The sequence below is a fragment of the Bufo bufo genome, chromosome 4 (assembly GCF_905171765.1).
Source record: "Bufo bufo chromosome 4, aBufBuf1.1, whole genome shotgun sequence".
In the NCBI taxonomy this organism is placed as follows: domain Eukaryota; kingdom Metazoa; phylum Chordata; class Amphibia; order Anura; family Bufonidae; genus Bufo; species Bufo bufo.
In genome coordinates this window covers 600,418,260-600,446,017 of record NC_053392.1, presented here as the reverse complement: position 1 = coordinate 600,446,017, position 27,758 = coordinate 600,418,260, and the positions used below count along the sequence as shown (strand labels likewise).

Sequence of the window (27,758 nt, the reverse complement as noted above, 5' to 3'; positions counted from 1 at the left end):
TTCCCTAGATGTCATATCGCAAATTTTTTTCATGATATTCTCCGTTGCGCCACTGTGCCCCTCGTTCTGTTTAGGCGCCCTGTATGCTAATTAATAGCATTGGAACAGGGAGGAGGAGACATCAGCTTTTCTCAGTGGGCGTCTCTTCTATCTGGCTGTGGCGCTGTCCAATCACAGCGGAGCGCATCACAGGGAGAAGGTGAGCTGTTTTTTTTTCTTCAATGGCTGTGACTCGATCCACAGTGATTGGGCAGCGCCACAGCCAGATAGAAGAGACGCCCACTGAGAAAAGCTGATGTCTCCTACTCCCTGTTCCGATGCTATTAATTAGCATACAGGGCGCCTAAACAAAACGAGGGGCACAGCGGCGCAACGGAGGAGCATATCATGAAAAAAATTAGCGATATGACATCTAGGGAACATGGGCTACAGTGTGAGGTATCGCTTTTATAACGTAAAAATTGGTGAAAGGTCCTCTTTAAGTATAAATTAATTTACAAACAAATAATCAATTGTTCCAATACATAATGTGTACTTACAGTTGTAATGGTGTAAACAAGGAGATCGGAATAGGTGTCATTCTACTAATAGAATGGAGAGCTGCTGCAGGAGACTTCAACAATTCACATGTGGTCACCGTGTATAGGAATTGCGTGTCTACCGCTGGAACGCATGGCGAGTTCCGGAAGTGAAGTCACGGGCATGTCAGGATTAACCGAAAGTGATGTAGCGCTTCACCGGTAACTAGGCAACAGAAGTGACCAGAAGCCGGAAGTGACGTATCATGTCACCCGTATCTAAGCAACCCAGAGTTTACTGTATAGTAAGGATGAGAGCTTAAAGTGAAAATATGTAAAGCACTGTATGGGGAGGACTGCGCCCGCAAGGTGTAGATGGTGGATACAGCAAAAGCAAGCTGGTGGGATCATCATTTAGATGATTCCAACCCACCCGTAATATGGCGACAATAACAGCAACATACATGCCAAAGGGGAAAGCAACGAGACCGGTCAGATGTGGGGTTCACAAATAGGGGACACAAACCCACAAGGTTACTCCAGTCTCCACTGACAATTTAAAGTGGATGCACTTGGGTCACCATTTAGATGACACAAACCGATTGCAAATCCACATAACTCTCTTAAATACCATCCACAGGCCTCCTGTCATCTTACTCCAAATCATTCAAAAGGATGAATGGGATAAGACAGACGGAGAGATACTCACAGACCAAATAGAATTACTAGATGCCATGCAGATCACTCACCCAGGCTGAAAAGTAGTACATAGGGGTTTTACCAGCTTGCTTTGGCTGTATCGACCATCTACACCTAGCGGCCACAGTCTTCCCCTACAGTGCTTTACATATTTTAACTTTAAGCTCTCATCCTCGCTATATAGTAAACTCCTGGTTGCCTAGATACACGTGACTCAATATGTCACGTCCAGTTTCTGGCCACTTCTGTTGCCTAGATACCGGTGACGCGCTACATTACTTCCGGTTAATCCTGGTGTCACGAGTTGGGGGTCCCAGGAGAGACCACCACGTCGTCAAGCAATAAACGGAAATCAGGTACAGACACATAAGAGTTTATTGCACAGACAAAAACATGAAAGGCAGCACAGAGAAAACATGAGCTCTATGTACCGTCAGCACAGTGGGAGAAACCCCCCACTGCGCCACTGTCTAGTAATACTCCAGAGGGGCGTGACTAAGCAACTCCTGGTTTTCACTAGGGCCTCAGAAGGTAAGGTTAGGCTTTGCCACAGGAAGTTGCCAGGGTCCACTCTGGAGCGTGAACTAGACAGTGACAGCAGGAGCGAATGGACAACAGGTACCAGAAGGTACCGACGGCACATAGGCATACATAACATACAGGCAAATACAAAACAGAGCAACTAATGATACAAGCAGGAGTTCACGCAAGGGAGCAGGAGTGGCATGAGCAGAGAAGGACTTGCTCCAGCAGTAGTAAACTGCATGGCCTTGTCATGCCACTCTGCTGCAAAGGCTTGCTGAACACAGACATCAGAATAAACACAAAGTAACTAAAACATAACTGGCAGAACAGATAACAGAAAGACAGGAAAGAAGACATCAATGAACGAGTAGGGAAACTCACAGAGCACAGACAGACACAGATCCCATGGGTCAGCAGCATGGAAGAGAGTACAAACCAGGAACAGGACAGACAACACACACCAGGAGAGCTGACACAGAACTGAGGAAACCTCAGCCTTATATACAGGTTCCATGGGTGCAGCAGAGAGACCACACCCATGGAGCAGACAGAGGATTAACTCCTAATAGGCACACAGGGGAGTTAACCCATAAAGAACCACAAACACACAGAAACGAAACCTCAGCGAGGAGCGCTGAACGAGCAAGGACGGAAGGTCACAGTCAGAGGTAACGACTGTGACACCTGGCATGCCCGTGATGTCACTTCCGGAACTGTGTGTGTGTTACAGCGGTAGGCTCGCACTTCCTACACAAGGTGACTACAAGTGGATTGTAGAAGTCTCCTGCAGTGGCTCTCCTGTCACGGATGTACCGAGACATACGGACGTCCCCGCGACAGTGGGTGACAGAAGATCTGTGAGACTGGCAACACGTGCTTTGAGCTGACAGGTTTCCTTGTGGATCAATAGGCATCTGTGTTTCTGATACTGGCCACACCTCTAACCTCCAGGTGTTGCTATTGTGGTCATTTAACTTTTCATATTTATAGTTGCTTCTTCCACAATGTTGTTCGGTTTATAGCTTCAGTGGTATCTGTGGTCTGCTGGTGTTTGGTTCTCGGCTGAGTTCCTGTTGCTGCCATAACTATTGGAAAGTTAAGTGTTTCCTTTCCCTTTTGCATTTTTTTTTGTTTATCTGTGTGTTGTTTTTCCCCTGCCCTTTATTGTAGGCCTGAGGGAGACTCCTGTTCGTCCTTCCTTTCTGGAGGAGCAGGTAGTCTCAGTCTTGTCACTATCGCCAGGGTCTTATAGGGTGAGTTATGACTCTAGGACTCCTGTGTATGAACTCACCTACCTTTGGGGTCTGTTCATTATGATAGACAGTCAGGACTGTGACTAGGGATATGACAAAGAGGTGTCCTCCTTTATTCCCTAGCTTTCAGGTCTTGTTCCTTGTTTCCTCTCCTTCTTTGTCCGGTCTGGTGTCTGCCTCCCACACACAGGCATGACATCTCCATTGTATGAAAGACTAGGCTATAGTCGAAACGTTGCCATGTTTGATGCACTTTTTTGAATAAATCACAAGACTTGGAAGAGTGCTGCAGTTTTTCTTTATTTTTATGCTCATGGTCCCAACACTTTATATATGGACTTACTTCGGATTCGGTAAGGCGTTGTGCTGCTGCTCTGTTCCTCTGTCAAATGTTTTATCCACACATCACATCATCTTAAACATTAAAGGAGCCTGTCCCTGGTAAACCAGGCACAATGATTGTAGGGCTTGGTCAGCTGAATGTAATCATACCTTTAATTTAGCGATCCAAAAAATCTTTTAATCCATATGCAAATTGAGTGCATTGAGAAGAGGCCCAAACTGCTCTTTGTATTGTAATTCCTCCTGCTTCCTCTGCTGGCCCCTCCCTCTCCTTTTTGATTGACAGATCCAGGAGAGATGACTATGAAGGTCCCCAGGCCTGCCTGCAGTGTATGCCCTATCATGCTGTGTCAGTGGCACAACCTGATAGTGTCTATACACCAGTATAGTACTGACAGTATTTAGTGTTACATAAAAAGTACAGTGTACTATGTAAGTAATAAAGGGATGACATGTAACAGTCTCCTTGAGGGGCTAAAAAGTGTAAAAAAAAAAATTTACTTTTTCCATTACGCCCCATGACAGCACCTGTGAGAGATCCTCCTCCTTCCGGACAGGAAACAGGAACTTCCCAGATCTTTAAATTGGTCCCATGCCTTCCACCTTCAGTTCTTTCCTGTTTCCTGTCCAGGGACAGGAGGATTTCTTTCCAGGTCTATTTTTGTGGCTGCAGGACCTCTAGGGTTAAGACGAAACCTAGTGGAGGTACCTGTCGGCGTAAGTCTCCACTAGGAGCCGCTGAGAAGTCCGGCGTCTGCATTTTCTTCCCTTCTTCGGAGCCATGGGGGGATGCCTGGGCTGCCTCGTGTCCCTGCCTGCCGGCGAAGTCGCGGCATGAGGGGGGAGCTGCGTCTTCCCTCTCATTGAGGCTGGCTGTGCTGGACGCGCGCGTCGCGCCGGAAGTGACGCGTGCGTTCCACCGGCCGGAAGGGGAGGAGCTAAAACATGGCGGGCGCTGCGCGGCCCATTTGAAAAAGGGAACGCCGGCCAGCCAGCGTCGAGGGAGTAGCAGCAGGATCGACTGGCACAAGCGGCACCTACAGCCCTCGTTTGCCCCCCTTTACACAGCACGATAATGCAGGAAGAAGGGGATGTACAACAGCGCACCGACAGACAGGAGCAGCTTTTGGAACCCAGCATGGTACTCCTGGGGGTAAGAGGGGTTAACCCCCACCATCTCCCTTTGGGGAGTTATTATTTTGGCCAGGTTAAACTGATGGGATGTTTTATTAAATGCAGGCTAAAGAGGCCCCAAGGAAAGCTTCCCACAAAAGAGCTAAGGAGTGTGGAATCTGCAAGAGGAAGTTGGATTCATCTTACTCCAAGACATGTTGTCAGCCATGTCTGGATAAGTTAGTGGCAGAGGAGTCGCCATCTTTATTACAGAGTATCCAGACTTTAGTAAAAAATGAAGTCCGTTCGTCCGTAGAGGAGCTTAGAAAATCCCTGCCTAGCTCATCCAGGCATAAGAAGGCCCAGGCGGTAGCGGAGGATACTACGGACTCCGAGTCCGAGGAGGGCGCTATTGTAGACTCAGATTCCTCTTCCGAGGATTTGACAGGGAAGCCGTTGTTTAGAGCTGAAGATACGGACCTATTATTGAAGGCGGTTAGATCCACGATGGAGCTGGGGGAGGAAAAGGAGTCCAGGTCTAGACCAGAGCTGATGTTTGAGAGCCTTAAGCCCAAAAGGTCTAGAGTTTTCCCCATTCAGGACTGTATAAAGGACCTGATTAAACGTGAATGGGAGAAGCCCGATAAAAAATTCTTTATCCCTAGAGCGGTCAAGAGAAAGTACCCCTTTGATGATCAGGAGGTCTCAGCTTGGCAGGAGGTACCAAGGGTAGACGCTCCTGTAGCTAAAATAAATAAAAAGTCAGCCCTTCCGTTTGAGGATCTAGGGTCCCTTAAGGATCCCATGGACAAAAGGGCTGACGCATACTTAAGGAAGAATTGGGAAGCTTCCACCTCTGCCTTTAAGCCAAATATAGCAACTACCTCGGTGGCTAGGTCATTAAAGCTCTGGTTGGAGGAATTAGAGTCTCATATAGAGAATAAGACTCCTAGGGATCAGCTGCTTGAGGCAATACCAACTATGTCCAGGGCAGTGGACTTTATTTCTGATGCCTCTGCTGATGCATTGAGGCTTTCCGCTAGGGCGGCTGCCCTATCCAATTCAGCCAGAAGGTCCTTATGGTTGAAAGGGTGGAGGGGCGACGTAGCTTCAAAATCTAAGCTTTGCGCCTTGCCTTGCCAAGGAGATTTTTTATTTGGATCAGCCTTAGATGACATTTTAGATAAGGCATCCGATAAAAAGAAAGGATTTCCAGCACCGTCCTTTCCTAAACAGGGGAAGCCATTTCGGAATAATGAAAGAAGGAAGGCTTTTGGGGATCCAAAGAAAAGGAGGGAGTGGAGATCTGATAAATCAAAAAGTGTCCTGTTTAAACCCAGACCTCAAACATCAGGTTCCACTCAACAATGACGCCAGACCCCAGGTGGGCGGTCGTCTTTCTTTGTTTTTTCCAGCCTGGCGAAATATTACCGCAAGCGCCTGGGTAAAGGATATTATAAAGGAAGGCTATCGCCTAGACTTCAAGAGACTACCACCCAGGACATTCAAAGTTACTTCTTTAAATCAAAATTCTCCAAAACAGGTGGCACTTTCGGAGGAAATAAACAACCTCCTGGGAAAGGCAGTCCTTGTCCCAGTCCCCATGGACGAACAAGGAGAGGGTTTCTATTCAACCCTATTTCTGGTCCCCAAGCCCAACGGTACGTTCAGACTGATTATAAATTTAAAAGGTCTCAACCAGTATCTGTCCTACCAGAAGTTCAGGATGGAGTCCATCTCCTCCACGGTCCTCCATCTGTTTCCCAACTGCGTGATGGCCTCAATAGACATAAAGGACGCCTACTACCACGTGCCCATCCATCCCTCGTCCCAAAAATACCTGAGGGTGGCAGTGAAGATGGGGGAATCAATCGTCCATTTACAGTTCAGAGCACTTCCTTTTGGGGTATCACAGGCGCCGAGGCTCTTCACAAAGCTGATGGCAGAGGTAATGGCGGAAGTAAGGAGGTCGGACATCATTATAGTCTCATACCTGGACGACCTTCTCCTGGTAGGGCAGTCCCCAGAGCAGTTGAAATCTCACATACAGAGGATCCCCTACGATAGATCTATTCGCCTCAGTGGAAAACAAAAAGTGCAAAAAGTTCTTTTCTCTCAGCAGGGAGGATCAGTCGATAGGCACAGATGCGCTCTCACAGTCGTGGGGGAAAGGCCTAGTCTATGCGTTTCCTCCCATCAGTCTATTGCCCAGAGTGATCCAGAAGATCAGAGGGGAGCAGGCGACGGTGATACTAATAGCACCATTCTGGCCAAGAAGAGTCTGGTTTGCTTGGTTGAGGAGACTATCAATAGCCGATCCTTGGGTGCTTCCGGAAAGACAGGACCTATTATATCAGGGCCCTCTACATCATCCGGAAGTCAAGAACCTCCACCTGACGGCTTGGATTTTGAGAGGACATTCTTTAGGTCTAGAGGCCTATCAGAACAGGTCATCGGGACTCTCCTAGCTAGTAGGAAGAAAGTCACCTCCGAAATCTATCTGAGAGTATGGAAAACCTTCCTTCGGTTTGCAGGTCCAGGCTTAGACTTGAGCTCACCCAACATCCCGTTAATTTTGAACTTTTTGCAGGAAGGCCTTAACAAAAAGCTTAAACCCAGCACTCTCAAGGTGCAGGTCTCAGCTCTGAGTGTCCTGTTTGACTTTCGATTGGCTACTCATCCTTGGGTCAAAAGGTTCATTAGGGGGTCCTCTAGACTATGTCCTATAGTTAGATCTAAGTCAGCCCCCTGGGACCTTAACCTGGTTCTTTCTGCTCTTACCAAGGCTCCGTTTGAGCCTCTGGGGGACATCCCCTTAAAGATGTTGTCCTATAAGACCGTATTTTTAGTGGCCATTACATCTGCCAGACGAGTAGGAGAGCTGTCCGCCTTGTCCTCTTCCCCACCATATACTCAGATTCTGGAGGATAGGATTGTTTTCAAACCAGACCCTGCATTCCTGCCCAAAGTAGTGTCTGTATTCCATAAGTCTCAGGAGATAGTTCTCCCTTCCTTTTGTCAGGACCCAAAGAATGAGGGAGAAAGATCTTTTCATACTTTAGACGTTAGAAGGTGTGTCTGTGAGTATTTAGAGTCTACAAAGGACTTTAGAAAGACCCCGCAACTCTTTGTTCAATTTCAGGGTCAGAACAGGGGCTCAAAGGTTACAAGCCGTACCTTAGCCAGATGGATCAAGAGAGCGATAGGTTTGGCATATTCACTATCAGAGTGTCAGGTCCCTTCAGATTTTTCAGCCCATTCTACCAGGGCAGTAGCCTCTTCCTGGGCAGAAAAAGGGTGTGCTACTATAGAACAGATCTGTAGGGCTGCAACGTGGAGTTCTCCCTCTACGTTTTACAAGCACTTCAGGTTGGACCTTTCATCTGTGCAGGATATGTCTTTTGGGAGAAAGGTGCTGCAGGCTGTAGTCCCTCCCTAATAATTATCTAGTCTAGTCTCTCACAGGTGCTGTCATGGGGCGTAATGGAAATACTTCAATTACTCTTACCGGTAATATGTTTTCCATGAGCCCATGACAGCACCTACATAATTCCCTCCCTTATTTAAAAAAAAAAAAAAAATATATATATATATATATAATAATAATAAGACTTTTATTTATAAAGAATGATGATGGGAAAAAAGGAAAAAAAAAAAAAAAAAAGAGAGAAGGAGAAATTTACTCTTTAGTATAGTGCCAAAGAAGAGATATGCCTGGCATATATTTGGCGCAGAGTTTTTTCTATTATGTTTTCTCGCCTATGTTGTTAGTTTTTACTATATATAGGTGCGTTGCTGGTCCCAGGAATCTTGTCAAATACTGAAGGTGGAAGGCATGGGACCAATTTAAAGATCTGGGAAGTTCCTGTTTCCTGTCCGGAAGGAGGAGGATCTCTCACAGGTGCTGTCATGGGCTCATGGAAAACATATTACCGGTAAGAGTAATTGAAGTATTTTTTTTTTAAATCTCCATGTCAAAAAAAAAAAATATGCTTTTCGATGGAAAAAATTGCAAAAATAAAAAGTCCTCTACATTTAGTATTAACACTTCCAAAACGACCTACGCTATACAGTTATCATGTAATTTATTTTGCATGGTGAACGCATAAAAAAAAAAAAAAAACAATGTCAGAATTGCTTTGCCTTTGTTTGAAGCCACATGGATTGGATAGAGGACAGGGCACATCTTATAACATTATCCGTATGATTGGGCAATATATGGTGCAATGGTCCAGGGAAAGTTTTAAAAAACCCACCTGAATATGTGTGAGGTACCTGGATAAAGGACAAGAACTGAATGTTAAGGACCACTGGCAGGAATATGCAAGTCACGTGTGAGTTTAATTTTTATGTAATGCCTTTATTTTACCTTTTCTTGTATTGTTCTTTGTGTAACTTGTATGCACTGTTGTTAAATTATATTAAACCATTAAGTTTAATAGCTGTTCTGTTGTCTTGTTGACGTATCCCGGTTATATTTAGTATTGCAATATACTGTGTGTAAAGCAGTATATTGGTTTCCCTCTGCAGTTGCTGCGCAGTGGGTGGGAATATTTCTAGCATAAGTAAGGATAGGGACCCCTAGAATAGAGTACTGTATCCAGCTTTGTGTAGTCTGGGGATAGCGCTCTGTATAAACCCACAGGTAACTGAACATAGGCCTAGCCAAGAAGTGAGTGAAAGGTGGTGTCTGGTGTAGTGTGTGGTGACAGTTATGTACCAATATAAACCACAAGTCATCCTACATCTCTGTAGAACTAAAAATAAAAGTTATGGGTCTTGGGATGCGGTGATGCAAAAACATTTTATTTGAAAGTTTTATTGTGCAACATAAAAAAAAAAATATGTGTGTTTGGTATTGCTGCAATTGTACTGACCCAGAGAATAAAGTTATCATGTTATTTATACCACAAAGTTAAAATTTACAAACGTAGAAACTCGTTGGTATTGCAGTTTTTTCCCTATACCCTAGAAAGAGTTAATCAATGAGTTATTTGCACCCCAAAATGGTGCTATTAAAAACTGCCATTTGTCGCACTGGAACCAAGCCCTCAGTCAACTACAATGATGGAACAATAAAAAGTTAGAGCTCTTGGAATGTGATGATGAAAAAGATTGCTTGGTCACTATTGTCCCACATACTATACATCTGGGGGAAAGGAGTTAAAAATTCGGCAGAAAAATAGACATTTTGCTAAAAAAAAATAATGCAAGAAAAAATATCTGTCAGAATATGTTCACACGGATAAAATCTGCCACTAATCTGCTACTGAATCAGCAGCAGAAAACAAGTATTTTCAGCCACTTAATCCATAACTAAAACTCACCAATAGTTTCCCTGTTGTCTGTGCGCAGAGTATAAAATGGTAGAGAAGTAACATGTTACTTCTTGGAAGCAGATTTGATTGTGGAGTCAACTGGGAAACAGAGAAATCTGGTCACAAACTTATCTGTCCGGGCTCCAGCGGTGAGATCTTTGGCGCAGCTGCGTCGGGAGAGACATGCTTCTAGGGCCCGCCCCCTGATGAAGCGACTGCATCATTAACAACTGGATGCTATGCTCTCTCTCCCCACAGCGGGCGTGTGCTGGAGTGGTCTAGCAGTGGGCTGATTGCTCCGCTGATCTTTCCTGTGTTCTGATTAATGGAGCACTGAGTCATGGGCCTATCAGGTTCTGATCCAGGGACTCAGTGCTCTATTTAAACCCCTGCTGGCAATACTCCCTTGCCAGTTCTAGGTTTTCCTTGCTGTGCTCCCGTTGCTATTTTGCAGTTTGGATTGTTGCTATTGGATTTGACTTCGGCTTGACTTGGACCTCTCTCTCTGCTCTGTGATTTGGTACTGTATTGACCTCCCGGCTTTGACCTTTTCCTGCACAACCTTTCTCTGTCTGTTTGTCTGTTCTGGGCTCCAGTTGTGTGAACAGGTCCCTGCAGTTTTTACTGCGGGTTCTTGGTTTGATTCCCTGCACTTACCAACATAGGAAAGGTCAACCAGTTGTGGACTTGCTTGGCAGGGACGGCGGGTTGGGTACCAGTTAGGGCTCACCATGTATGTTTGATTCCCTGTCTATTGTGCTGACAAATCTCAACCAAATACTCTTCTAATACTCTTGTAAAAACTCCCCTAAAACCACCAAATTAGAAATTTGCCACCAGAAAATGACCTGATTTGCTATTGATTTTTCTGTCGCTGACTTTGCCATGTGAACTTTTGCATAGTCAGAATTTGTAAGGCAGAAGCGGAGCCTACAGAGAAAAGTTATAAAAGAAATATTTGTGCCCCTTCTGTCTTTTGAACCCACTCCTGGTTTTGGCTTGATCCAAAAATACTCATAGTGTGAAAGAGTCCTTAGCCTCAAAGTAAAGTCGCATGTAAGAGTGAGGGAAATCAGCTAAATGACGATTAAGTCTGCCCGTACATGATGCAACTCACCACTACTTGCTGGGAAGCACCTTTAATTGTTGGCTGGCACCTGTACATGCTGTTTGTTTCAATGTATTAGGACAATATGGGGGTCATTTACTTATAGCACTGTGGCCTTTTTTTACACCAAAAACTGCCATAAGACCCAGTTTTGCGACTTTTTGAATACACATGCAACAAAACTTTGTAACAAGGGTGTTTTGCTCTGTGGGGGAGGAGGGATGTATAATTTACTAACATTTATGCCATGAAACAGGTGTAAAAAGAAGAGGAAAAACTCCAGTCACGGGCTGAATAGTTTTTACTCCAGGTGCACAGACAGCGTCTAAGGTATAATGAGGCCTGCAGCTCGTTATAAGCTAGCAGCTTTCTCCAGCATTGCAGGGGGATCAAAGACTTACTTTTTAAAAAGTATTCTTACAAATTAACAATGTTACACCACTGAGCCAAACAAGGGAGTCTCCTTCCTTTCATCTCCTTGCTATAGTTTTCTTGCTAATAAAGTTGAATTACATTTAGTGTTAAACAAAGGGCTGTGACATCACAAAAACCCTCATCCTGCGCGGTCTTCGCCCTTGTCCTGAGAGACCTGGCAAGCGCTCATGCGCTAGGGAGTGTGTTGCTGGAAAGTGTATAAAAAAAGAATATTGGATAGGGAGAGTGTAGGGAGATCCTAGGGAGAGTTCTTTGAGACTGTAGGAAGAGCGTAGGGAAACTGCAGGGACACTGCAGGCTGATTGTAATCGCATCGTGCATCTGGTTGAACTGCTGCGACATTCATCGTTATTCAGTTATTTTACAGACTGACTTACTGTGCTTCATTGTTAAAGGAGGCGTCAAATATATCGCCGCCTGCATCTGGTTTAAATGCTGTGACATGCACTAAGGAGCCATTTAGACACAGCACCTACAGGGGAGCGCACAGGTTTTTTACTTTACTGAAGGGTGCTGTATGCATTTCTTTTTGTTTAACAGAAGGGATTAGCTATGCAGGTGGGTGGACTACAATGTGATGCACGTGGCGATAAATTACACCTGCATATAATACTGACGGCACAGTACCTACAGGACGGATTAATTATGAATGTGGGTGCACTAGAACAAAATTCACAGGGTGATACACTCTCCCTGCACTCTCCCTGAAGTTTAACTTCCAAGCCTTCACACTGAGATTGGGCCACCAAGTGGGATGAATATGATTAGGCAGAGTGGCCTCGGTATACCTGATTCATCATGATTGTGTCACGGATGGTGTTGCAGAAAGCTGGAACTTATAAATAAACATCCGACTGGCTTGATCCCAAACTAAGGAGCATATGGGTGAGCCCTATAAAACCCCTAGAGCTCTCCCTGACTGTTATGCCCATGCAAAGATTGTTATGGTAGACGATTGCATGCCCTCGTACCTTATACTATGTGACACCTGAAAACCCTATAATAGTGAGGGGACACGACCACTGGCTCCCTGCACTTAATACGGACGGAGTCAGGGTCACCTACAATCAAGCCAGCAAGAAACACAAATAAAGGAAACAGACTTATCTGAGGAATCAGGAGAAGCAGCCTCCAGCAGTGAACACAATCCAGGAAGAAGTATAAACCGCAAAGTGAGGCAGTATGGGAGGAAATATAAAGGGAGACAATCAGTGCAAATAGGTGACAGCTGGGAGAAGGAAAAGAGATGAGAAAGTGAAACCAAAACAAAGAACATCATACAACAGGTAGAGAAGAACGTCTGCCAGATCTTCTCACAGAGCTGGCGGTGACAGTACCCCTCCCTCTACGGGTGGACTCCGGACACTCAGAGCCCACCTTCTCAGGATGAGACCTATGAAAAGCCCTGATGAGACGAGTGGCCTTAATGTCCGCCACTGGGACCCACATCCTCTCCTAAGGACCATAACCCCCCCAATGAACGAGGTACTGGAGAGAACCACGGATAATGCGAGAATCCACAATCCTATAGACCTGAAATTCAAGATTACCATCAACAACAATTGGAGGAGGAGGCAAAGAGGAGGGTACAGTGGGTTGGACATAAGGTTTTAATAGGGACCTGTGAAAAACATTATGGATCTTCCAAGTCTGAGGAAGATGAAGACGGAAGGAAACGGGATTGATGACGGACAAGATCTTGTAAGGCCCAATAAACCTAGGATCCAACTTCCAGGAGGGAACCTTCAGTTTGATATTCTTTGTAGACAACCACACCAGATCCCCCACATTCAGGTCCAGACCAGGCACACGTCTCTTATCTGCCACACGCTTATATCTCTCACTCATCCTCTTCAGATTACCCTGAATCTTTTGCCAAATAAATGACAAAGACGAGGAAGATCTCTCCTCATCAGGTAAACCAGAAGACCCCTCTCCAGAGAAAGTCCCAAACTGCGGATGAAACCCATATGCACCAAAAAATGGTGACTTATCAGAGGACTCCTGGCGACGGTTATTTAAAGCAAACTCAGCAAGGGACAAAAAAGAACACCAATCCTCCTGATTCTCCGCCACAAAACAGCGCAGATATGTCTCCAGATTCTGATTGACACGTTCGGTCTGACCATTCGACTGCGCGTGAAAAGCAGAAGAGAACGACAACCGAACCCCCAAGCGAGAACAGAAGGCCTTCCAGAATCTGGAAACAAATTGAGTGCCCCTATCAGAAACGATGTCTGAAGGAATGCCATGCAATTTAACAATGTGATCAACAAACGCTTGCGTCAGCGTCTTAGCATTGGGTAACCCAGGAAAGGGAATGAAATGCGCCATTTTGCTAAAACGGTCCACTACCACCAGAATCACAGTCTTCCCTGAGGAACGAGGCAGGTCCATAATGAAGTCCATGGACAGATGCGTCCAAGGACGCGAAGGAATGGGTAACGGGAGGAGAGAACCCGATGGCCGTGAATGAGGGACCTTGGCACGAGCACAGGTCTCGCAGGCTGCCACAAAACCCTCCACCGTCTTACGAAGAGCCGGCCACCAGAATCTACGAGCAATGAGATCCACTGTGGCTCTACTCCCCGGGTGCCCAGCAAGGACAGTATCGTGGTGCTCCTTAAAAACCTTGTGTCGATAAAGCTAGAGGCACAAACAACCTCCCAGGGGGACAAAGATCAGGAGCCTCTGCCTGGGCTGCCTGAACCTCTGCCTCCAAATCAGGATAAAGAGCAGAGAGGACCACCCCTTCAGCCAAAATGGGACCCGGGTCTTCAAAGTTCCCCCCTCCCGGAAAACAACGTGACAGGGCATCTGCCTTCACATTTTTGACCCCAGGGCGGAACGTAACAACAAAATTAAACCTAGAAAAGAACAAAGACCATCTGGCCTGTCTCGGGTTCAGACGCTTGACCGATTCCAAGTAGGCCAGATTCTTATGGTCTGTAAACACAGTAATAGGGTGTCTGGCTCCCTCTAACCAATGGCGCCATTCCTCAAAAGCTAATTTGATGGCCAACAACTCCCTATCTCCCACATCGTAATTTCTCTCTGCAGAGGAGAGTTTCCTTGAGAAAAAGGCACATGGTCACCATTTGGCAGGAGAGGGACCCTGAGATAAGACCGCACCCACACCCACCTCAGAAGCGTCCACCTCAACAATAAAAGGTAGAGAGACATCAGGTTGTACCAAAATGGGAGCGGAAGCAAAATTCTCTTTGATACTAGAAAAGGCTTTAAGCGCATCTACCGACCACGAAGAAAAATCTACCCCCTTTTTAGTCATATCAGTGAGTGGCTTAACAACAAAGGAATAATTCAAAATGAACTTTCTGTAATAATTGGCAAAACCCAAAAACCACATCAGTGCCTTCTGATTCTCATGAAGCTCCCAATCAAGCACAGCGCGGACCTTCTCAGGGTCCATGTGAAAACCAGAAGCGGAGAGAAGAAAACCAAGAAATTGAATCTCCGGAGCCGCAAACACACATTTTTCCAGTTTAACGTACAATTTATTATCCCGCAGAATCAGCAAGACCTGACGTAGGTAGTCTCGATGAGTCTTGAAATCAGGAGAAAAAATCTAAATGTCATCCAGATACACCAGTACAAATTTCCCTATTAAATGATGAAAAATGCTGTTCACAAAATGTTGGAAGACGGCCGGAGCATTCATCAAACCAAAGGGCATAACCAAATTCTCAAAATGACCCTCAGGGGTATTGAAGGCCCTCTTCCATTCGTCCCCTTCCCTGACCCTGACTAGGTTGTATGCCCCTCTTAAATCCAACTTAGAAAAAACCTTAGCCCCAACAATCTGGTTAAACAGTTCCGGGATCAGAGGAAGCGGATATGGGTCACGAACCGTGATACGGTTCAGCTCCCTGAAATCCAGACAAGGTCTTAAAGAACCATCTTTTTTCTTGCAACAGGTGACTTCGAGGGTCGGATGTGTCCCTTTCTCAGGCTCTCAGAGATATAAGTACGCATAGCGACTCTTTCAGGTTGGGAGAGATTGTATAAACGTGATTTGGGCAGTTTGGCGCCTGGGATGAGATTAATAGGGCAGTCGTACTCCAGGTGCGGGGGCAACTCCTGGACACCACTCTTGGAAAACACATCCGAAAAATTCAGAGAGAAAATATGGCACAGTCTTGGTAGAAATCTCTGAAAGAGACGCCGTGAGGCAATTCTCTCTGCAAAACTCACTCCAACCATTTATTTGCCTTGCTTGCCAATCAATTGTGAGGTTATGTTTAGTGAGCCAGGGTAGCCCCAACACTAGAGGAGTAGGTAATCCGCTTAAGACGAAACATGACATATCCTCAACATGAGCGTCACCCACAGTCAAACGGATATTGTGAACTATGCCCTTTAACGATCTTTGAGAAAGTGGAGCGGAATCGATAGCAAAAACAGGTATATACTTTTCCAAAGTGCATACCTGGAAACCATGCGTTATTGCTAATTGATTATCAATGAGATTGACAGCTGCTTCACTATCTACAAAAATCTCACAAACAATGTTCTTGCTGTCTAGCGCCACCCTGGCAGGTAGGAGAAAACGGGAACTACAAGTAAATGGCAAACCTTCAATTTCCGCATCAACCTTGCCAATAGTAGCAAATGGAAAGTTTTTAGAGGGTTTTTTCTTTTTCTTTTATTACCCTCAGAAAACTCCATGAATCTCCTAGAGGGGAAAACATTAACCAAATGATTTATACCCCCACAACAGAAACAAACCCTCCTCTGAGAGCTGAATCCTCTACTATCAGAGGCAAGCAAACCCAGCTGCATGGCCTCCTCCTCAGAGGGGATTGAGAGAGACTGAGACCCCTGCGCACTGAATGAGACAGACCCACTGTCCTTGGACTAAATATGACAGGAAGGAGTAGTCTCCTCTCTCTCTCTCTCGCTAAGACGCCTGTCAATGCGAACAGCTAGAGACATGGCTGACTCTAACGATGCTGGTCTCTCATGAAAAGCAAATGCATCTTTCAATCTTTCCGAAAGACCATGGCAAAATTGACTTCGGAGTACAGCATCATTCCAACCAGTATCAGCTGCCCATCTCCGAAATTCTGAACAATATATCTCTGCGGACTGTTTACCCTGGCATAAAATACGCAGTTTAGATTCAGCCAGAGCAATACGATCCGGGTCATCATATATCTGTCCCAGGGCTACAAAAAATTCATCCACCGATCGGAGGGGCCATGCCCCGACCGGCAGCGAAAGGGCCCAAGACTGAGCATTATCCCTGAGCAGCGAGATGATGATCCCCACCCTCTGCTCCTCATCACCAGAGGAATGGGGAAGTAGGCGAAAATGGAGTTTGCAAGCCTCTCTAAAGCGAACAAAATTCTCACTACCCCCGGAGAGCGTATCCGGAAGCGAGATCTTAGGCTCGGAACAAACTCCATGAACGCAAGCAGAACCGGTCACCTGAAACTGAGACACAGTTTTACAGAGATCTGCTACCTCCAGTGAAAGACCTTGCATGCGGTCAATCAAGGCTGAAACCGGATCCATGCTTAAGACGGTTATGGCAGTTTATAATGTCACGGATGGTGTTGCAGAAAGCTGGAACTTATAAATAAATATCCGACTGGCTTGATCCCAAACTAAGGAGCATATGGGTGAGCCCTATAAAACCCCTAGAGCTCTCCCTGACTGCTATGCCCATGCAAAGATCTTTATGGTAGACGATTGCATGCCCTCGTACCTTATACTATGGGACACCTGAAAACCCTATAATAGTGAGGGGACACGACCACCGGCTCCCTGCTGTAACGGTCACGTACACACACACACAGGGGGGAGGATAGTGACCACTGTGCTCCACCCTCACCCCTGGCCCTGCCTACTTGCCTCACGAGTCCTGATGACAGGGGACAACTGGACGGCAGTCCCTAACTTAGTATACGTGCGGGAAGGACAGACAAGACAAATAACGGATAGTGAACGGACCGGGTCAAAACCAAGAGGACAACGCAGTACAGAGGGATAAGCAAAGAAAGGTCAGGAGAAGCTGGGGTCATAAATACCAGGAGAGTCGAGAAGTACCAAAGGAGTCCGCAAATAATAGTCAGGTGGAAGCCGAGGTCAATATACCAGGAAGGATGCACAGTACAGGAGGAGCAGGCAAAGGATTGTCAGCGAACAGGATCAGGTAAGTAAACAGGTATCCAACAACTGCCAGGAACCTAAAATAACAGGCAACCTGTGGCCAGCAGGCTGCCTATATTTATAGTGGGGAGTGAGGGTCATGTGACGTGGCCAGCGTCACATGACCGACAGACCGACCAGTCGAGCACCGAGTGATCAGCTCGGCGCTCAAGGCAGACCTAGGAGCAGGGAGCCTCCCAGCTAGCAAAGCCGCCCTGGGAACGAGGTCAAACACAGATCCTTGCTCCCGAAGCTAAGCAGCAGGTCTGCGGCTGATGGGAGACCGAGTGTGCCTTCGGCACCCCGTTACACCTGCACTTAATACGGACGGAGTCAGGGTCACCTACAATCAAGCCAGCAAGAAACACAAATAAAGGAAACAGACTTATCTGAGGAATCAGGAGAAGCAGCCTCCAGCAGTGAACACAATCCAGGAAGAAGTATAAACCGCAAAGTGAGGCAGTATGGGAGGGAATATAAAGGGAGACAATCAGTGCAAATAGGTGACAGCTGGGAGAAGGAAAAGAGATGAGAAAGTGAAACCAAAACAAAGAACATCATACAACAGGTAGAGAAGAACATTTGCCAGATCTTCTCACAGAGCTGGCGGTGACAGATTGATGACAAATTTATTCAGAACAATTCTTGTTGAAATTCAGCGAAGCTGCCAAATCGAATTTTTTTAAACTTTACTCATCTCTAATTAGAATACACAGTTTGATTCCCATGCACCACTCAGAGTGCTCCGTGCTTGACTTACATTAAGGATCAGTCCAAGGCAGTGGACATGAGTCATGCTAAACAAAAACCATAGCACAGAAGGCATGAATCTCCTAAAATGTAACTTTTAATAAATACCAATAAAAAAAACACAATGTGGAAAATATCTTAAACCCCAATTGGATATATACAATAAATAGCTTGAATCAAAGGATGGGGTAGTAGAGAGAATATTTAGTCAGGATACAAGAGTCTTTCCCTACAGGGTCCCTGACTACCCCTCAGCCCAGATATGCACCCTAGTGGTGGATGCACTCTGTCCACAAACTTACCCCTGACCCCCGTAAAACACCCTACACAATTCTAACGTGTTTCCTACCACTGGGTTCTTCTGGGGATGAAAAATAATGGGTATATAATATGCAGTAAATGATGTGGATCTTAACTAAAAAGAAACACTCACCAATTAATAAACCCCTCAAGATACAAAACACACAATTGTAACATATTACATAAGGCCGAAAAAAGACATTTGTCCATCCAGTTCGGCCTGTTATCCTGCAAGTTGATCCAGAGGAAGGCAAAAAACCCTGTGAGGTAGAAGCCAATTTTCTCCACTTTAGGGGAATAAAAAATTTCTTCCCGACTCCAATCAGAATAACTCCCTGGATCAACGACCCCTCTCGAGTAACAGCTGTACGTCTTTAAACATTAGTGTGGTAAAGAAATACATCTTAACTGCCTTTACAACACCCACCCCTCCTGAAAAACAACCCCCCGGCTGGCAGGAATTAGTTTGCTTTAAGCAGAAAGAAAAAACGACATCAGCCGAAAGACCGGAAGTGACGCCGCAGCTGGCAGCGCGTCACTTCCGGTCATGGCGGTGCCCATGCCACGCCGAAGTCTGAGCGAGCCGAGGCATCCAGGAGGGGAAAACTCAGTAAATAGAGAGAACATATCGCCCCCAAAAATCGCTAAGCTCAGCAGCTGAATAGGGGTGTGGCAGGGGAGAAGACAGGAGGTGGGATGGGCCAGGGGTGGGTAGTGGGCCCAATTCAGATTCTTGCTATGGGGCCTAGTGATTTCTATGTACGCCCCTGGTGGATGGCCCACGAAAACCCTGCCAGCAGAGTCATCAAAAAGCATAAGTGACTGCTGCATGACTTGGGGCACAGACTGCTTGGCTGATGTGCAAGGGTTTGAGGTGGAAGACGGATGCCTGTGGATTTTATATCCATGTCACGGATGCAAAAGAGGTAACATAGTTTATAAGGCTGAAAAAAAGACATCTATCCATCCAGTTCAGCCTGTTATCCTGCAAGTTGATCCAGAGGAAGGCAAAAAAGCCCTGTGAGGTAGAAGCCAATTTTCCCCACTTAAGGGGAAATAAATTCCTTCCTGACTCCAATCAGGCAATCAGATAACTCCCTGGATCAACGACCCATCTCTAGTAGCTATAACCTGTAATATTATTACGCTCCAGAATTACATCCAGGCCCCTCTTGAACTCTTTTAGTGATCTCATCATCACCACCTCCTCAGGCAGAGAGTTCCATAGTCTCACTGCTCTTACCGTAAAGAATCCTCTTCTATGTTTGTGTACAATCCTTCTTTCCTCAAGGCGCAGAGGATGTCCCCTTGTCACAGTCCTGGGGATAAATAGATGATGGGAAAGATCTCTGTACTGACCCCTGATATATTAATACATAGTTATTAGATCTCTCCTGAGTCGTCTTTTTTTAAAGTGAATAATCCTAATTTTGATAATCTTTCAGGGTACTGTAATTCCCTCATTCCCGTAATTACTTTAGTTGCCCTTCTCTGAACCATCTCCAGCTCTGCTATGTGTGCTTTATTCACAGGAGCCCACAACTGTACACAGTACACCATGTGTAGTCTGACCAGTGATTTGTAAAGTGGTAGGAACTATGTTCTCATCACGGGCATCTATGCCCCTTTTGATTCAACTTATTATCTTATTGGCCTTGGCAGCAGCTGCCTGACACTGGTTTTTACAGCTGTCCTTACATTTGTCAGTGTTAAACCTCATCTGCCACTTCTCTGCCCAAGCCTCTAATCTACCCAGATCCATTTGTAGCAGTATACTGTCCTCTTTTGTGTCAATTACTTTACACAGTTTAGTGTCATCTGCAAAAATTGATATTGTACTGTGCAAGCCTTCTACAAGATCCTTAATAAATATATTGAAGAGAATAGGGACCAATACTGACCCCTGAGGTACTCCACTAGTGACAGTGACCCAATCTGAGTGTGTACCATTAATTACCACCCTCTGTTTTCTATCACTCAGCCAGTTACTTACCCACATGCAGATATGCATTCTCATTTTATATACTAACCTTTTATGCGGTACAGTGTCAAATGCTTTGGAGAAGTCCAGATATACGACATCCATTGATTCACCACTGTCAAGTCTAGAACTTACCTCCTCATAGAAACTGATTAAATTAGTTTGACATGACCGATCCCTTATGAAGCCATGCTGATATGGCGTTATTTGCTTATTTTCTTAGAGGTGCTCTAAGATAGCATCTGTTTCAAACAGATTCCGGGCTCTGTTTTTGGACCCTTTTTGAATATTGGCACCACATTTGCTATGCGCCAATTCTGTGGAACACTCCCTGTCAGTATAGAGTCCTTAAATATCAGAAATAAGGGTCTGGCTATGACATTACTTAATTCTCTTAGGATACAGGGGTGTATGCCATCCGGCCCTGGCGATTTGTCTATTTTAATCTTTTTAAGACGCTGCTGTACTTCTTCCTGGGTCAGATAGGGCACTTTTAATAAGACTAAGTAAAGATGAGGCAAGTTTCGGTATGATTACCCAGTTAGGTAGTACGCATTATAGCAGAGGCAGATATCATGTAAAGACAGGACCACGTGGGACGCCGATGTGAGCATTGCAAATGCCAGTACCAAGTGTGTCGCCACGGCGGGCAGCGTAAGTATATGCACTGTTAAAGTCACGGAGACTGATAAACATTGCTCGTGAGCACGTGCGCCTATCTACTTTATTGCAGATGTAACTTACTGGAGTTATAAGACAATCCTTACCATCTCTAATATAATATAAGGATAACTATACCCGCACTGTGGGACATATTGGAGGACCTGTTTCCCAATACCGGGCATTTATATTACAAAACAAGATAATAGCCGTAACTACATATAAAAAATGGAATAATACTATGATTTATTATAGATGCAAATATATGTTAGAATCATTATAGGATATAGTATGTTTTTATGATACTGTATATGTACAGGTCCTTCTCAAAAAATTAGCATATTGTGATAAAGTTCATTATTTTCTGTAATGTACTGATAAACATTAGACTTTCATATATTTTAGATTCATTACACACAACTGAAGTAGTTCAAGCCTTTTCTTGTTTTAATATTGATGATTTTGGCATACAGCTCATGAAAACCCCAAATTCCTATCTCAAAAAATTAGCATATCATGAAAAGGTTCTCTAAACGAGCTATTAACCTAATCATCTGAATCAACTAATTAACTCTAAACACCTGCAAAAGATTCCTGAGGCTTTTAAAAACTCCCAGCCTGGTTCATTACTCAAAACCGCAATCATGGGTAAGACTGCCGACCTGACTGCTGTCCAGAAGGCCATCATTGACACCCTCAAGCAAGAGGGTAAGACACAGAAAGAAATTTCTGAACGAATAGGCTGTTCCCAGAGTGCTGTATCAAGGCACCTCAGTGGGAAGTCTGTGGGAAGGAAAAAGTGTGGCAGAAAACGCTGCACAACGAGAAGAGGTGACCGGACCCTGAGGAAGATTGTGGCGAAGGACCGATTCCAGACCTTGGGGGACCTGCGGAAGCAGTGGACTGAGTCTGGAGTAGAAACATCCAGAGCCACCGTGTACAGGCGTGTGCAGGAAATGGGCTACAGGTGCCGCATTCCCCAGGTCAAGCCACTTTTGAACCAGAAACAGCCTGGGCTACAGAGAAGCAGCACTGGACTGTTGCTCAGTGGTCCAAAGTACTTTTTTCGGATGAAAGCAAATTTTGCATGTCATTCGGAAATCAAGGTGCCAGAGTCTGGAGGAAGACTGGGGAGAGGGAAATGCCAAAATACCTGAAGTCCAGTGTCAAGTACCCACAGTCAGTGATGGTCTGGGGTGCCATATCAGCTGCTGGTGTTGGTCCACTGTGTTTTATCAAGGGCAGGGACAATGCAGCTAGCTATCAGGAGATTTTGGAGCACTTCATGCTTCCATCTGCTGAAAAGCTTTTATGAAAAGCTTAATGGAGATGAATATTTCATTTTTCAGCACGACCTGGCACCTGCTCACAGTGCCAAAACCACTGGTAAATGGTTTACTGACCATGGTATTACTGTGCTCAATTGGCCTGCCAACTCTCCTGACCTGAACCCCATAGAGAATCTAGGGATATTGGGAAGAGAAAGTTGAGAGACGCAAGACCCAACACTCTGGATGAGCTTAAGGCCGCTATCGAAGCATCCTGGGCCTCCATAACACCTCAGCAGTGCCACAGGCTGATTGCCTCCATGCCACGCCGCATTGAAGCAGTTATTTCTGCAAAAGGATTCCCGACCAAGTATTGAGTGCATAACTGAACTTAATTATTTGAAGGTTGACTTTTTTTGTATTAAAAACACTTTTCTTTTATTGGTCGGATGAAATATGCTAATTGTTTTGAGATAGGAATTTTGTGTTTTCATGAGCTGTATGCCAAAATCATCAATATTAAAACAAGAAAAGGCTTGAACTACTTCAGTTGTGTGTAATGAATCTAAAATATATGAAAGTCTAATGTTTATCAGTACATTACAGAAAATAATGAACTTTATCACAATATGCAATTTTTTTTATAAGGACCTGTATGTGTGCAGCATATGCTGTGTACCACACACAATATAACCATCATATGCGGCCCGCGCATTTACAAGACTTTATCAGTGCAGGGCGCGCTGCGAACGGCACAGGCAGCAAATCGATGCTGCCTGTGCCTGCAATCTCCCCGCCCAGCGCCGCCTCCTAGCTAATTTATTCACTGCACTTGCCTCTGTGAAATTAAAGAGAAGCGCCGTAATCTCGCACAGGCGCACTGGCAGAGGCATCGAAGTGCGCATGCACCGTCTTCCTGGCCTCTGCCAGTGCGCCTGTGCGAGATTACGGCGCTTCTCTTCAATTATACAGAGGCAAGTGCAGTGAATAAATTAGCTAGGAAGCGGCTCCTGGTGGGGAGGATATCTGTGGATGACACTGAGGGGGATATCTGAGGGGGGATATCTGTGGATGACACTGAGGGGGGACATCTGTGGATGACACTGAGGGGGGACATCTGTGGATGACACTGAGGGGGGATCTCTCTGGATGACACTGAGGGGGGACATCTGTGAATGACACTGAGGGGGGACATCTGTGGATGACACTGAGGGGGGACATCTGTGGATGACACTTACGGGGGGATCTGTGGATGACACTTAGGGGGATCTAGGGAGGGGTGTGGGGATGTTGGGGTGGGAGGTCCTGGAGGGGTGTTTGGGTGGGAGCTCTGGAAGGGGTGGGAGGTCCGATAGGTATGTGGGGGTGGGAAATCCGGGAAGGGGGGGCCCATAATTGTTTTTGCAAAGGGGCCCAGTCATTTCTAGCTACGCCCCTGATTAAAAGATTGGGCGGGCACTGGAGCGATAGAGCGTCCTGCTGTAGGAGAATCCGGCGGGAGATGAAAGGAGGAGGGGCCAGCTCCTGGTGGTGTCGGGCACACGGCGCAAGCATGGCGGTGGAGGATCTGACTGAAGCCTAAAGACCAGACATCAAGGTAGACCTGCAGAAGAAGGTGACAGCGCAGTATGTGATGTATACATGTGTGTAATGTATGTAGTGCAGTGTGTGATCATCACATACTGCACTACATACATTACGCACATGTATACATCACATGCCCCCTCACAGTAATAATGCCAAGATATGTGCCCTCTTCACAGTAGTAATGCTCACACATGCCCCCTCACAGTAGTTATGCCCTGATATGTGCCCCCTCACAGTAGTTATGCCCAGATATGTGCCCCCTCACAGTAGTTATGCCCAGATATGTGCCCCCTCACAGTAGTTATGCCCAGATATGTGCCCCTCACAGTAGTTATGCACAGATATGTGCCCCCTCACAGTAGTTATGCCCAGATATGTGCCCCCTCACAGTAGTTATGCCAGATATGTGCCCTCTTCACAGTAGTAATGCTCACTCGTGCCCCCTCACAGTAGTTATGCTCTGATATGTGCCCTCTTCACAGTAGTTATGCCCTGATATGTGCCCTCCTCACAGTAGTTATGCCAGATATGTGCCCTCTACTTAGTAATGCTCACACGTGCCCCCTCACAGCGTTTGCATTCCTTTCTGGCAAAGCAACCTGGTTCCGGCCTGCGAAATTTATACCAAGTCTAGTGTGGCCCTCAGACGAAAAATGGTTGGGCACCACTGGTGTATAGTATATGCTAGACATATTTTTCCCACATGTGGTGAATAGGAAATACAGAGTTTTTATCCGTGATAGTGGTTTATATTACAATTTTAATTTAGTTATAGGAGACAATAAATGTTTAAATGTATTCACAACTGATGTCTGTATAATCTAGATAAAGGTGTGCCTGTCAATATCTACACATTTGGGTTAATGCAAAAATTTTTATTTTACAGTGCAACCCTTCTACAAGACCATTAATAAATATATTGAAAATAATAGAGCCCAGTACTGACCCCTGAGGTACCCCACTAGTGACTGTGACCCCTCCAACACTGACTCCTATAGTACACCAATAGTGATGGTGACCCAGTCTGAGTATTTACCATTAATAACCTTTTATGTAGCACAGTATCAAATGCTTTCGAGAAATCAAGATATGTGACATCCCACGACTAACCCCGGTTCAGCCTGGGGCGTGGCTAAGCAGGGTATGTGAGAAGACGCACATCGCCGAGCTCCTCTGCGCCATTAGCCAGTTTATCCTTAAAACCTGCTGATATCAAGCTACCACATCGCTGAACGTGCCTCTTACATACCTGAGATTCCTCCGGTGTGCAGCGGGACCGACAGCTTCTAACCATGACAAAGAAAAAGGACGCCAAAGGAACGGAGAAAGAAATCTAAGATGGAGCCGGAGCGGCAACTCTGGCACGCCAGGGCCGCGCAGCAGAAGTGCAACGTGAGGCTGCAGCGAAACTGGAGAAATATGCCTGAACATTTTCTGCCCTATCTGGAAGGGGAGCACAAAAAAAGCAAGTACATACACAAGATGTGTTAACTATGGAGTCCGATACTGAAGGAGAGGGGGCTGGAGGGGTGCACACTGATAACACGTCTTACAAATAGATGACAAGGATGTAGATTTGGGGGCACGCTATTACTAAATGTGGCAAATCTCTAATCACCCTCACTGTACAAATGGGAGCTATAAAGGCAGACATTACCATTGTCTGGCATGATTTGAAAAAGTTGTCAGAACGTACAGCAGCCCTAGAGGGCCGAATGGAAGATGTGGAAGATGTCATACCGTCAATAAAGAGACTTAAAGGAATATACTCAGCGGATGAATGTGATTGCAGCCAAACAAGATAAATTAGAAAACCGGTCCCGCCAAAATAATGTTAGACTGGTGGGGGTGCCCGAGAAAACAGAAGGGGCGAATCCTATAGAATTTTTTGAATTATGGCTAAAAGAAAAAATTGGAACAGAGCTGTTGACTCCGCTTTTCGCTGTTGAAAAGGCTCATAGACTCCCAACTCGCCCATTACCACCAGGTGCACCTCCAAGACCTGTAGTGATGAAAATACTGCACTACAGAGATCGGGACACTATCTTTGGATAGCTAGAGAAATGGCTGACCTTACCATTAACGGACACAAGGTATCGCTCTTCCCTGAGTACTCCCAGGAAATACAGAAAAGGAGAGCAAGATTCCTGGACATTAAACAACGCTTGAGGTCACAAAATGTATCGTACTCTAAGATATATCCAGCTAAACTAAGAATAGTCGCATTGGGGAATACTAAATTCTTTGAGGATCCGAAAGAGGCGACGAGATGGCTAGATCGTCATGAGCGACAATTGGCAGAGGAGAGAAACTAAAAGACCCACAGTGATAAGAACTATACCCAAGTATGTATGTACGTGAGAATGACTAGACCAAGTGTATGGTACAACATGAATGGGTCGGTTCTATAAGATAAAAATGAGAGATATAATAAAATAGCCTAAAGGTTATAAAATTTGGCAGTCTACATTGTAGACTGTCTGAAAGAGGTGCAGAGGGCTAGGATGTGTTTTGTTTGCAAATGAAATTAAGAGTTAAAAGGTTATGCAGTTATTTGCCTTAGCAGCGCCACCCTGTGATTTGGTGGTGGAATTAACCAAAAGCAGTCGACCTCGGTGGCAGGTACTATTTTGTCCCACGGACCTGTAATAAAGGTGTTTTAGTGGGGACCTGCTGGGAGGCCAAAGTTTTGAAAAATTGCCTTTCTAGAGGCAAAAAGTTTGAGGGGGGTTGTATTCTGTATTGCGGGAATTCCAACCATGTTATTTGAAGTTAGGAGGAAAGAGGTCAGAACCATTACTGTGCACTGAGGATATGCCATTTTCCGGCCACTGTCCATGGACAGGACAAGAAACGTATTTACTGCATCAAATTTACGTATGGCGGGGATGATTAGGTTTTTGAGCTGGAATGTTAGGGGAGTAAAATAAACCAATAAAAGAAGTGCCATATTGAATAGCATAAAACAGTATCAACCTTTAATATGTTGCCTACAAGAGACCCATTTAATGCCAGACCAAACCCAGTTACCTAATCCTCAATGGGCAGGGCATAGTTTTCATGCCACTTATTCTACATATGCGAGAGGAGTGAGTATTCTTTTTCATAGGAATATAGCATTTTCATGTCTATCCCAAAAGATAGATGCAGAGGGGAGATATATATCCCTACAGTGCAAAATCTATACAACCCAATGTATTATAATAGGTGTATATGTGCCACCGCCATATTCGCCGCAGATGCTTGGGAGTGTACTGGCCTTTGTAGCGGGGCTTCCTGACATTCCGGTAATAATATTGGGAGATTTCAATAATGTTATACACCCAGGACAGACAACGGCAAGTGAAATTACCTAATTTGGGAGATTAATACAAGAAGCACTCCTGCTAGATTACTGGAGATTGAAGAACCCACAGACAAAACAATACTCCTGTTATTCGAGTACGTATAATTCCCTATCCAGGATAGATTTAATCCTAGGTAATGCCGCCATGGGACAAACGCTTCAAGAATATCGGACCATTCTCCGGTATTGGTGGTAGCCAATTTTTTGCCTCCCAGGTTACAAGGCAGTAGGATCTTTAAATTGAATCCATACTGGTTATATATACTGCCAGATGTTGGTGGAATAGGAGATATGCTAAAAGAATTCTTTGAATATAACTTACCTTCGGCTTCCAAACTAGTAGTTTGGGAAACTATGAAAGCCTTCTTACGAGGGTTATTGATA

The 27,758-nt window shown here is 45.3% G+C and overlaps 1 protein-coding gene and 1 long non-coding RNA gene across 2 annotated transcripts in view; both read left to right on the top strand.

Annotated features, from left to right (window-relative positions):
* The window catches only part of LOC120999334 (zinc finger protein 436-like), a 580,871-nt gene that overhangs the window by 405,265 nt on the left and 147,848 nt on the right, over positions 1-27,758 (top strand). The window lies entirely within an intron of this gene.
* LOC120999581 lies at positions 45-27,109 on the top strand. The gene is made up of 3 exons (XR_005778569.1): positions 45-68; positions 4,982-4,986; positions 26,988-27,109. It is a non-coding gene; the product is annotated as an uncharacterized LOC120999581 (long non-coding RNA).